This window comes from Elephantulus edwardii, unplaced genomic scaffold, assembly GCF_000299155.1.
Source record: "Elephantulus edwardii isolate Elephantulus edwardi_28Jun2011 unplaced genomic scaffold, EleEdw1.0 scaffold00059, whole genome shotgun sequence".
NCBI classification, from domain to species: Eukaryota; Metazoa; Chordata; class Mammalia; order Macroscelidea; family Macroscelididae; genus Elephantulus; species Elephantulus edwardii.
Window position 1 is genome coordinate 8782715 of NW_006399809.1, and position 12653 is coordinate 8795367.

The following is a 12653-nucleotide window of genomic DNA, read 5'->3' on the forward strand; positions in this document are numbered from 1 at the left end:
GGGACCAGGGCAGGCTGAGCCAGGCTAAACGGGGCGGGGCCTTGAGAGCCCCATCCGGGTGGTCAGGACCAGGGAGAAAGGCCAGGCCACCCTGCAGACCGGTGCACACGCGCAGTAGAGACAGGACTGCCCAGATAGGTTCCTGGCGGGTTCTCCCTGCGTTTCCCCCGGCGGCCGCCTCTGAGGACCGGCGGGAGACGGAGCCGAGTCTATTATATTTTTAGTAGATATTTATCTAGCTCAACAAGGCCTAGGATGGTTCCTCTCTGGCATCTTTTGGATAAAAAAAGTTTGCCGACAGCTGCATTAATCAAGTAGCAAATAAAGCATGATTAAAAATATTTTTTATAAATGATTGATTTGCACACTTATGTGTTTTATCTTGCTTATTTAATAACAAAACAATGATCCATAGGCTTTGCCAAGTGGTCCATGGCTGGAGGCACAGACTCAGGGTGCAGTACCACAGCATCTGAGGCAGGGAACAGAATTTTCCCACCAGTGTGTCTTCTGCCTAACGTTCTCTTTATCTGGCAGATTTTTTACTTATCTTGTGATAAGCTTGTACAGAAGCTGAAGCTGCCCTTTCTTTGTGAGTAATATGTCGGTTCTTACCCTCATTCCAACAGAGGTGTCATTAATTCTGTCTGATTAATGCCTGGGGATGTGGTGGTTCACTGGTAGAATTATCATTACTCATTTAGTAAACTGGGGTTTGATTAACAACCAATGCACCCCATGTAAAAGTGATTTATGTGCTATTACATTATTGATTTGTATTTTATTGATTAGAAAAAGGCATTTGACTGTGTGCATCATAACAAACCATGGCTAACATTAAGAAGAATGAAAATCCCAGACACTTGTTTGTGCTCATGCAAAACCTATACATAGACCAGGAAGCTATTGTCCAGGCAGAACAAGGAAGCACTGCATGGTTTAAAATCAAGAAAGATTTGTGTCAGAGTTGTATCCTTTCTCCAGACATATTCAATATATATGCTGAGAAAATCATTCGAGAAGCTGGTGTGTATTAAGAAGAATGTCACATCAGAATTAGAGGAAGACTCATCAGCAACTTATGTAATGCAGATAAAACAAGCTTGTTTGCAGAAAATGAAGAGGACTTGAAATGCTTGCTACAAAAGATCAAATACCACAGCCTTTATTTATAGATTATATACCAACATTAAGAAAAGAAACAAACAAATCACATTACTGAATAAATAGATGGAGAAAAGATTGAAATTGTCAACAATTTCATTTAACTGGAACTCAAAATCAACACTCATGGTAAAGCAGTCAAGAAAGCAAAAGGCATGTGTCATTGGGGAAATCCACTATTAAGGCAATGTTCTAAAGAACAAAAATGTCTTAAAGTGAGCCTGATCCAGGCCATGTGCTTTTCAGTTGCTTCCTGTGTCCCTGAAAGTTGGACCATGAATTGATGAACAGAAGAATTGATGCCTTTGAACTGTGGTGTTAGAGAAGAGTAATGAATATCCCAGAAAATGCCAAAAGAACAAGCAGGTATGTCTTGGAGGAAATGCAAGCTGGGTGTTACTTACAGGCAAGGTTGATGAAAACTCCATCTCACTTATGTTGGGCATGTTGTCAGTAGTCTCCTTGGAAAGACATCAAAGGAAAGGTGGAGGATCGAAAAGGGAAAAGAAGATCCTTAAGAAGTTGACAGTGACTGTGACAATAGGGTTGAGCATGTCAGAGAGTATGAGGATGGCTCAAGATAGGGAAAGGTTTGGATCTATTATTCATAGGTTCGTTGAGCCAAGTTTGACTTGATAGCACCAAACAACAACAACAATATCATGCTCAACAGCTTCCGATGGAGCTTCCATATGAACAAGGACTAGGAAGAAAGGGCTGGTGATCTACTTCTGAAAAACGAACCAGTGAAATCCGCACTGATCACAATGGCCTCATCTACGACTCATCACGTAGCATAAGACTGGGTATCATTTGTGTTTTGCTGTGTATGCAGTTGCTACACTTTTCCGAAGGCTGACTCTGTGTCAACTGAGAGCCATAACCATCCCTGTAGCAATGTTGTGCAGTTTCGTTGGCACTGTCTCTCTGGGGATGTTTTCATGTACATGGTTCCAGTTACCACATGTTTGCAGAGCACCTGCTGTGTGTCAGGCACTCTGCCAGCTGCTCAGGTCACAGGGCTGCGTGTGGTCAACTGCAGCTTTGATCTGGAGCATTTAACCATTCTCTCAGCTTGGTCAGCGCTGCCTTCTCTAGTGTTCCTCTCTGCTTTCTTCCATAGCTCCTACTGCTATCAAGGTGTCTTTTTCTTGCTCTTTCCATTGACCATTATATTTATTGGTTTTTGTCATTGAGTCCATATTTTTCCAGCTGTAGCAGCATCCTCCGTGATCCTTGCCAATGCCACTGGAATGGCTCTTTAATTTTTAATTTTATTTATTTTCTTTTTTTGCAAGCACATATTTCTTTTCTCTAAATGCATCTCTCATCTCAGGCAGCTGTGGCTTTCTGAGACCACAGGCTTTGACTTATCCATTACAGTCCAGGTTTAAACATTTGCACATGTCATTTGATTAGAGGCTAGGTTAAAATGGGTGGCCGCAGGAGGGGCTAACATCAGGTCTTTATCTCAGATGGATGGAAAAATGAGAGCAGTGGAGAAGGCCATCTTCACATGGTTCACCTTAGCTTGGTCAGCTCCCCTTTGTCCAAAAACAGTGTGGTTGCTTTTTTCCTTGAAAAACACAAATGACCTTCTTCTTGCCTGCTTGTTCACATTACAAGTGAAGAGTATTAGTCTTATGTTTGCCTCCCTGGGTATCAGTATTTTTTTTCCAATGCATATTCAGAGCTATTGTGTATAGAGTCACTGTGAGTTGCAGGCGACTTGATGACACACAACAACAACAACAGACAGTCGATTATGTTTTGTGAATTTTTATTATACAGCAATACTGCTTTTAAACCTACTTTTTTCACTTCAGTGTGATATGTTTTTATATTATTAAGCATTTTTTCCATACTGACCTTTTAAAGGATATATTTCATTGACTTGATTTACTATAATTTATCTAACTTTTTCTGTGTTAGAGAACATTTTGGAGTTTGTCATGTTGTTGTTGTTGTTATGTGCCATCAAGTCACTTGCAACTCATAGTGACCCTATGTCCCAGAGCCCTAAACCTTGCTCTATCTTGTACCAACCTCATTGTCTCAGACACACCTATTCCCAACACTCCAATCATTGAGTCGATCCATCTCATCGAGGGTCTCCCTCTACTGCGCTGTCACTCCACTCTCCCAAACATGGTGCTCTTCTCCAAGAATGGGTCCCTCCTTGCAGCAATAGTTAACTGCTTGACCCAGCACTGGAAAATGGCATTGGGAATACTTATATATCAGTTAGAGTGCAGACAGAATACAGTTACTTGAGCAGGAATATTTTCATGCAAAAAATTGGAGTTGGTGAAAAAGGACTTGGATGCATTCAGAAGAAGCAGTTGCACAGTGTAGCTATGCCCTCTTGTTAGGTGCCGTCAAGTATGACTCATAGCGACCTTATGAACAATACACCTGATCCCTGTCCTATCTTATGCAATCCTTATCCCCTGTGACAGCACATTGCTGCAGCCACTGTTGTGAGTCTGTTTCATTGAGGGTCATCCTCTCTTTCATCGACCTCCCATTTTTCCAAATATGATGTTCCTTTCTAAGGATCAGTCCTTCCTAACAGTGTGCTCAGAATATTTGAGATGAAGCTTCACCATCTTTGCTTCTAAGAAGCGCTATGGCTACATTTTCTCAGATATATTTTTTTCTGAGACTTTATCTATTTTTAGGGGCTCTCATTGCTCCTTCCTAATACCACAACACTAAGGTATTAATTATTTTTCTGTCATCCTCCTGCATTGTCTAGCTCTCAGATAGCACATAGCACATGATTAGAAAGATCATGGCTTGAATCAGGTTTACCCTGGTCTTTAAACAGACATCATTACTCTTCAGTACTTTGCAGAGGTCACTCGTAGCGACGTTCCCAATTCAGTACATCTCCTAGTCACCAAAGGTGTTGATTGTGGGTCCAATTAAGGTGAAATAATTGACAATTTCAGTCTCTTCTTCATTTATCATGATGGTGCCTTTTGGTCCAGTAGTGATGATTTTTATCTTCCTGATGTTGAGATGCAATCCATATTAAAGGCTGTAGTCCTTGATCTTCTTTTTTTTTTTTTTTTAATTATTTTGTGTGCGTGTACCGTCAAATCAGATCTGACTGGTACAGGAGGATATTGCGCCTCCTTCTCCGGCAGAGCATCTGGTGGATTCGAACCGTGTTCCTCTGGGATTGCAGTGCAGCTTCTTGCCACTAGGCCACCAGAGCTCCCCTAGTCCTTGATCTTCTGCAGTAAGCATTTCAGATCCTCCTTGCTTTCAGCAAATATCTTATAGATTTCAACGAGCAGTTCAAGAAGACAAAGTAAAGTATTAAAATGTGCAAAGAGCTGAAGTTTGCCATTGCTCAAGCTGAAAGAACTGGGGGAAAATTTTCAAGCCTCGAGTTTTAATACTGAGAAATGCTATGAGAAAAACCTTATATGATCCAGTAAGCATCAAGGAAAATGGAGGAATACACAGTTTGTAGAGCAAGAAGAAATTGGTCAGCACTGAAATATTTCAAGAAGTAGCATATGATAAAGATGCAGTGGTAATGAGGGAAGAAGTTCCAGATGCATTTAAGACAGTGGCAAAAAATAAAGCTCTAGGAATTCAATGGGAAATCAATTGACATGTTTCAACTGACAGATTCAGCCCTGCATATACCTGGCAGTTTGTTCCTGGTGTTGGAAGACAGATGCCTGGCCAAATGACTGGAAGTGTTCTGTATTTGTTCCCATTCCCAAGAAAAGTGATCCACAGAATGTGCAGCCATGTGGTGTAACTACAGTGCCCCTTTTGGGGAATCTTCATATTTTCCCAGCTAGGGAAGAGACTTGCCTTACAAGGTCCAATCCTACCATTGCAAAATTGGCCAAAAAAGGTGACTATCCACTTGAAAGACAGTAAATTAATACCTGGAATATGTGGGTTTGGTTACATTTTTATTTTGTATTGTAAATAATGCTTTAATGGACATCATTCTTTTTCTTTTTGATAATATGATTTTTTTTCTTATGTAAAATAATTTCTCACCACTGAGCCATTTGGCAGCATCAGGATGGATGGTGAAGAGATTGAGATTGTTAGCAGCTTTAGTTTGCTTGACTCCACAATCAACTCTCTTGGCACCAGCAACCAGGAAATTAAAAGACATATTGCGATGGGAAAGTCTGCTGTTAGGGACTTCTCCAAAGTACTGAACAGCAGTGGTGTCACTCTGGAGACTAAGGTGTGCCTGATACAGGCCATGGTCTTTGCAATCACTTGCTTTGTGTCAGAGAGTTGGACAATGACTAGGGATGAGAGGAGAGTTGATGCCTTTGAGCTATGATGCTGGAGAAGAGTATTGAGTACACCATGGACTGCTAGGAGAACAAACAGGTTCGTTATGGAGAGGGTGAAACCAGGCTGCTCCTTGGAGGCAAGGATTATGAGGCTTCATCAGACATATTTTGGACACGTTGCAAGGAGAGACTAGTCCTTAGAGAAGGACGTCACTCTTGGGAGGGTGGAGGGACAGCTCAGGAGAGGAAGCCCTCTATGAGTTGGATTGATTTAGTGACTGGGTTAATGAGGGTAGGGTATATCAGAGACAGTGAGATTGGCACATGATAGAACAGGGTTTAGGGCTGTCGTACTTAGGGTCACTATGAAGTACAGGCAACTCGACAGCATATAACAACACAATAATTGTTTATTTATAAAATTCGAAAACATTTTTTCCAAGAACTATTCCCAAAGTGGACATCTTTTGAAACACAATTCCTCCATTTCCAATGTTCCTGTAGCATAAACTGCATAGATTTTATTTGAAACATTATTAAGGCTTTCATTATACATTACACATCATCTACCAAAAACGTGTCTCTGTTTGTTCTCCCTTGAGCTTATTATGAAAGCAAAGATATTACTGCCACAGAACCTGTTACTTACCAGTTCTGATTTAGCTTCATCTACTACATTGTTAGGTGGAGACAAGGAGATGATCAGGACCATAGTTCATTCTGTGATTTTAACTTGTGTTGTCACTTTATAATGCCACACACTGAAGTGATGGGATGAGTCTCTTGTGGTTCTGAAGTCCTCTGTGAACTTGTCCAATCTCCCTGGCTTAGTGCCCTTTCCATTCTAATCCACTGCTCTGATGCACTCATTTCCCTAAAACATCCACTTAATCATCTTAGCAGTCTTGCTCAAAATCCTGAAATGTTCTCCATTGTTTATTACAAGGATGTAATAAGCAAGCTAACCTTACCCTATCAAGGGATAAAAGAGAGAAAAAGACTGAATTTTACTGCTAATCATTCACCTCCATTCTGTTGATGAGATGGAGCCTCGTGGCATAATGTCTAATTAGAGGTTGAGAGTTCAAATCCACCAGCTGCTGTGCAGAAGAAACATAGTCTTTTTCTGTAAAGATTTATAACCTCAGACAACCAAATGAAGGGCTGCTTATGAGTGAGAATTGACTGGATATCAGTCAATTTTCTCATTTTCTATCAATGAGACTGTAGACATAGACTTGCCCAGTGTCACATGGGAAGTCACTTGCACCAGGCCTAACAGTGACTTCCTTCTTTCAGTCTATTGTATCTTCCAGTCCTTTCACTCTGTTGCAGACTGTTTAACTTAGTCCAACAATCTCTCTCCATAAATAGTTTTTCCAGTATAGTTTCTATAGTTTATACTGATGTAAAATGATAGCACAGTGCCATTCCTGTTTTTGATCTTACTGTCTGATATGCTAACATTGACTTCTTTAGCCTCTGTTCTCACGGGACCAACCTTGGGCTTCAATGTGGAATTTAGTTATTCTTCTATTTACAATAATAGGGTAATGCAATACTGGTCCTTCTGAGACTGGGCTAACTCATTCAACATAATGCTCTCCAGTCTCTCCCAAGTACTGTAGTATTTTTCCAAATTGTTGCTCCTGAGTGCTGCATAGTATTCCATTGTGTACTACAGTTTCTCAACCTGTTTAGTGGTGATTGGACAGTTGGGCTGTTTCCATGTTCTTACAATGGTGAATAACACTGCTGTGAACACTGGTGTAGAAATATCTATTTGCACCTCACTTCTACTCTGTTCATAGTAGTGGAATAGCTGGGTCATACGGAATTTCTGTGTTTAGCTTTTTGAGGTAACAGCAAATTCCTTCCAGAGTGATTGTGCCATTTTACAGTCTCACCAACAGTGTATGAGAGTTCTCAGCTCTCCAAATTCTCTCCAACATTTATTGGTTGCTGTCCTGTTAAACTTTGCCACTGTTACTGGGCTGAAATGGTATCTCACTGTGAGAGATTTGCATCTCTATTATTGCTGTGATTTTGCTCATTTCTTCATGTGTTTGTTGGCCAGCCAAATGTCTTCCTCTGTGAAAAGTCTTTGTGAATAGTCTTTTGCTTCTTTTGTAATTGAGTTATCAGAGTCTTAAGACCATTATTGTAAAAAAATAGAATGATGATTAGTAAAACATGTATGGGGATGCAGAGAGGGTAGGGATGGAAGACTGAATCTAAGATACACATCAAAATAATGAATGACCTTGCATTACTTTTTTATAAAAATATTACATATTTTTATTGGTTTGCATACAATAGATATTGTGTTTCATTCCTGTACATTGTTTTTGACACAATCTTTTATTTCTATTTTATTTTGTTCATAAATGCTGTGGGGATTTTTACCCCCTTATAGTCATCTTACTAATAACTGCATTTGTGAATGTGTATAAGCCACCTTCTTCATGCCTCATGCCATAATATCCCAGTTCTGATAGGCAACGTCTGATTAGAGTCAGTACATTATTACCATTGTGCATGACTTGGTCTGACCCTGAGCATTAGGTTCTGAGGCCTGGATACAGGTACAGGTAGATGTATGTATACTTCTGCCAAGTAAAATGTGGCTGTGGAGGCAGCAACTCCCTCCCTGTCCTGTTAAAAGGCTTTTTCATTTTTAGTACTCCTTCAGTAGGAAATTTGATAGTGCATGTTCCTTTCAGGTAAGCCTGTTCCTTCTCAGGAAAAAAGCATACTATTCTTTATCACTGTCTTCTACAAGTGGTTGATTTAAACACTGAGAGGAACAGCCAGTCTTCCTCTGTTCTTACCCTCAGGCTCCTCATAACTTCAGAGACCCTCTGTAGCTGCTGTCACCTCTTCTCTGCTTTTTTTCCCCCCAGCTCTTGTTACAGGTAGAGTGACAACCATGAGCTGTTGAACAGGCCCTTCACCTTCATGTATTTACAGATCACTAATAGGCAGCATCAGCATGGATGGTGAGGAGATTGAGATAGTTAACAGTTTTAATTTACTTGGCTCCACAGTCAACGCTCTTGGTAACAGCAGCCAGGAAATAAGGAGACGAATTGCATTGGGAATGTCGGCTGTGAGGGACCTCTCAAGAGTTCTGAAGAGCAACGATGTCAGGCTGGAGACTAAGGTACGCCTGATCCGGGCTATAGTCTTCGCAGTTATGTGCTATGCATCAGAGAGTTGGACAGTGATTAGGGCTGATAGAAAGAGGATTGATGCCTTTGAGCTGTGGTGCTGGAGAAGAGTGTTGGCTATACCATGGACTGCTAGAAGAACAAACACGTTTGTCCTGGAGAGGCTGAAGCCAGAGTGTTCCCTGGAGTCAAGGATTCTGAAGCTTCGTCTGACATATTTTGGGCATGTTGCAAGGAGGGACTGGTCCTTGGAAAGGGACGTCATGTTTGGCAGAGTGGAGGGGAAGCGAAGGAGAGGAAGACCTTTGGTGAGATGGATCGATTCTGTGACGAGCGGTGGGAATAAGTGCATTTGAGTTGGCTAGGTTGGCGCAGGATAGAATTTAGAGCTCTTGTACATAGGGTCGCTATGAGTCGCAAGCGACTCGATGGCACATAACAACAACAACAATAGGTACCTACCAGAATACCTCTCCATATGTGCCTTGCTTTTTGTTATTTGGGTTTAGAAATTTGAGTAGAGAGTAACTGAGTGCTAGATAAATAATTAAAGAAAAAACTAGAAAATAGAATTCAGTTAAAACACAACAAAAAAATCAACCCAGTCAGTCAGTCAGTCAGTCAGTCAGTCAGTCATGGTTGAGCTTGTTCCAGTTAAGCACCACCCATGGGTGTATGAGAACGGTGACATCCACTTTACCTATTTCAGAAATAGATTACCTGGTCTTTCTTCCAAGGCCCTCTTGGGTGGTTTGAAAAGAAAAAGTTTTGCTTATGAGGTGAATGCATTAATCTCTTGTACCACCCAGGAATTAACTGTGGTCTCTATGAGTAGCTGTCGACCTTATGACATGTAGCAACACTACCACCACCAGTTAGGGACGTAAGAACGAGAATGGACAAGAAGTCAAACTACCAATCTTCCATTTAATGGATGAAGAAAAAAAAACTTGGTGGCTCTATAAAGGAGCATGGTAAAGATTATATCTCTGTTGGCAACAACCTTGGGCTAAAACCTTAAAACACCTTTTCTTTCTTTTCTTTTTCACCTAACTCTTAGCCTTTTGTTTCTGGGGTTTGTTTTTTTTTTGTGTGTGTGTCAATATTTTAGGATATTTATTACATACCTCTTCCAATTTCTGACCTGCAGTCTTCTATGTCTAGAGGCATTGCTCTGTAACCTAGCAACCAGTGTATCCGCTGTGGTTCTCCTAAAGACGGGCAGATCAAGCAGATGGGTACACCAGGGACAAAAGGATCAGGTCTACATGCAGATATTAGCATTGACAATTATTAAGGAATGGATTTTAAAAACAGAATTATTTTAAAAGACTATCTCCAAGGGGGCTTCTTCTTACCTGAAGACAAGAGATGGACAAAGAAGAAGAGACCAAAAGACCCAGCCAAGGTGATATCAAGCGCTACCTGTTCCATAGAAGCCTTGCTTCCAGGGGCCATTAGTGTCCACTCACTTTAGGTCCTCCATTGCCCTTTTTATATAGTAGCTTTCAGAGGATAGATGGAATTGGGATTATTTGACCAGGGAATTACAATTTCTATTTTTAAATAGGAAGCTGGAATATCGAGAAAACCAAATTTCTGTGTGGGAGAAAGCAGTGAGGTTTTTCTGCATAATCTTGTTATCCAGCTCACACAGAGCCTGTGTTGATGCCTAGATGTCTAAAGAAGCAGAGTCTGCATTGAGACTCCCGTGAGTGCTGGGGGCTAGCACAGTGAGGCGCGGTTGGATGTGAGTAAGACAGCAGGGCTGCGCTGGGTCGCCTGCCACTCTTCCTGTACAGTGTGTGCAGTCAGAACATCTCCCTGCAGGAATGTTTTTGCTGCATCTTTCCTCCTCTTCACTCTAGGGGAGTTGCCATCAGTCTTGTTTGCCTCTGACTCAGAATATATTTGCTTTATGATACTTCAATGTGGTGTTCTTGTTCAAATGTGCAGGGTAGTGGGAAGAGTCAGCCTGCAATGATTGTTAGACTTTACTGTGTATTGTAATTACTTGAGATTGTAAGGAAAATGCCCAGATCACTGAGGGTCGATTCCAACTCATTGTGACTCTAGGTCAGAGCAGAGCTGTGCTGTGGGGTTTCTGGTGCTGGGAATCTCTAATGGATCAGACTGCCTCATCTTCATCCCACTGAGTGACTGGAGGATGTGAACCAGCGGCCTTTCTGTTAGTGTCCCAGCACCTTACCCTCTGTACCACCAAGATTCTGCAGTGGTCTCTCATTCAGTGGGTGCTGGGTGGTGCTGGAAGGACCTGTAATCTCATGCACACCCCTGATGCTGCTTCTCTTGAAGCAGGTGGTCTGAAGCTTATAGGAGAATTGGAAGCTGCCAGACCAAGTTTCCAGAGAGGGACATGTGACAGTCTCTTTGGTAGAGCTTGTTGATGGGTATGATCTCTTATTGTTTGCAACCCTTTTCATACCCTATATAGAGAGGTCTGGCGGCTGAGGGATAAGGCCTGAACTACCTACTCAAATTCACCAGCTTCTCCTTAGGAGAAAAGTGGTCAGTCTTCTCTGTGATTTATGGCCTCTGAAAATCCACTGGAGAGTCAGCTCTGAGCCGCTTCAGACTCAGTGGTACACAGCAACAACTACCCCGTATTGATTGCACACAGAAGTAACTACACACAAGAAGATACCTACTTGCAGTACCTCTCTCACACGGGAGTCACCTACAGGTGGTTGTGTGTAGTTGTTACTGTAGTGTGTGATCGAGTCAGAACTGACCCATAGCTGACCTTTGAGCAAGTTTTCCGAGGCAGTAAAGCACACAGGAGGAGATTGCCTTTCTTTCTCCTGAGGAGTGGCTGGTGGATTCAAAACAGTATGCCCTTGACTCGTCAGCACAACCCCTTACCACTAGGCCACGCCATCCACTTAGCACTAAATAACAGCCACGTTGGGGTTTCTGTGGGACAGAGCATTGAAATGCACTGCCTCTGACTGGTATGTCTCTCCAGGTAGGGGCTTTCATATGTTTCATTTCCAATAAGCAGTTGGAACCAGCTCAGTGAGCAAACATTCCATGTGTCTTTGGCAGCTTAAGAAATTATCTTACCACCTTGTTATGACTACTGCATCCCAGAACCATTGCATTTTGTAGCTCGTCTTAGAAGAGGCAGACGTGTAACCTTCGTGGGTGCTTGCCCACCTCCTGGCATGAGTGCCCTGGAAGGGCACTGAGCCCTGATGACTCCCGAAAGGCCACTCACTTCCCAGAAGCTGAGCGTGCTGCATAATCTGGTGGCAGAAGATAAATCTGCTAGTTAATCATACCTTCCTTGCTGAAGAGCTAAGTGATGACCTCAGCTGCCCACCTAAGATAATGATTGCCAGGTGGGGCCAGCCTGATTTGGGATCAGTTTTGTGGTTTGTGATTAACACAGAGTGACATGTAGCAGGAGCCAGCAAACATTAAGACACCATACCTCTTCATAATGATTTAAAAAAAACAAACAAGCAAACAAACAAAACCAGCTTTACTGAAATATAACAATCCCAAAGCAAGTTCATTGTCATTATGCCAATTCTGACTACTGGCAGCTGCCCCATAGATTTTCTTGGCTACAGTCTTCACAGACACGAATTACCAGGCCTTTCTTCCTTGGCAATACTGGGTGTGTCCAGAACAACTAACCTGCCAATTTAAAGCCAGGAGCAACCCAGTTACTCAAATTTAATTGACATAAAACTCACCATAAAATGTTCAATTTAGTGGTTTTTAATATATTTTCCAAGTTGCATTGTATCATCACAAGGAATTTTAGAGCGTTGTCATAACCCTGAAAAGAATGTGGTCAGTCCCTCTCCTGGATCCCTGGAAACCATGTGTCTTCTTCTGGTCTCTGTGGCTTTTCCTGTTGTGTTGAATCCTATAATAAGTGGCCTTTGTGCCTGGCTTCTTATGTTAAACATGTTTTTAAGATGCATCCCTGTTGTAACATATGTATAAACTTTGCTCCATTTTCTGGCATAATAATTCATTGTGTATATAACTCCATTCTACCTGT

The 12653-nt window shown here is 41.8% G+C and overlaps 1 protein-coding gene across 4 annotated transcripts in view; it reads left to right on the forward strand.

Moving 5' to 3' along the window:
* Positions 1–12653, forward strand: part of ELMO1 (engulfment and cell motility 1) — a 683616-nt gene that overhangs the window by 77964 nt on the left and 592999 nt on the right. The gene's annotated exons all lie outside the window — the stretch shown is intronic.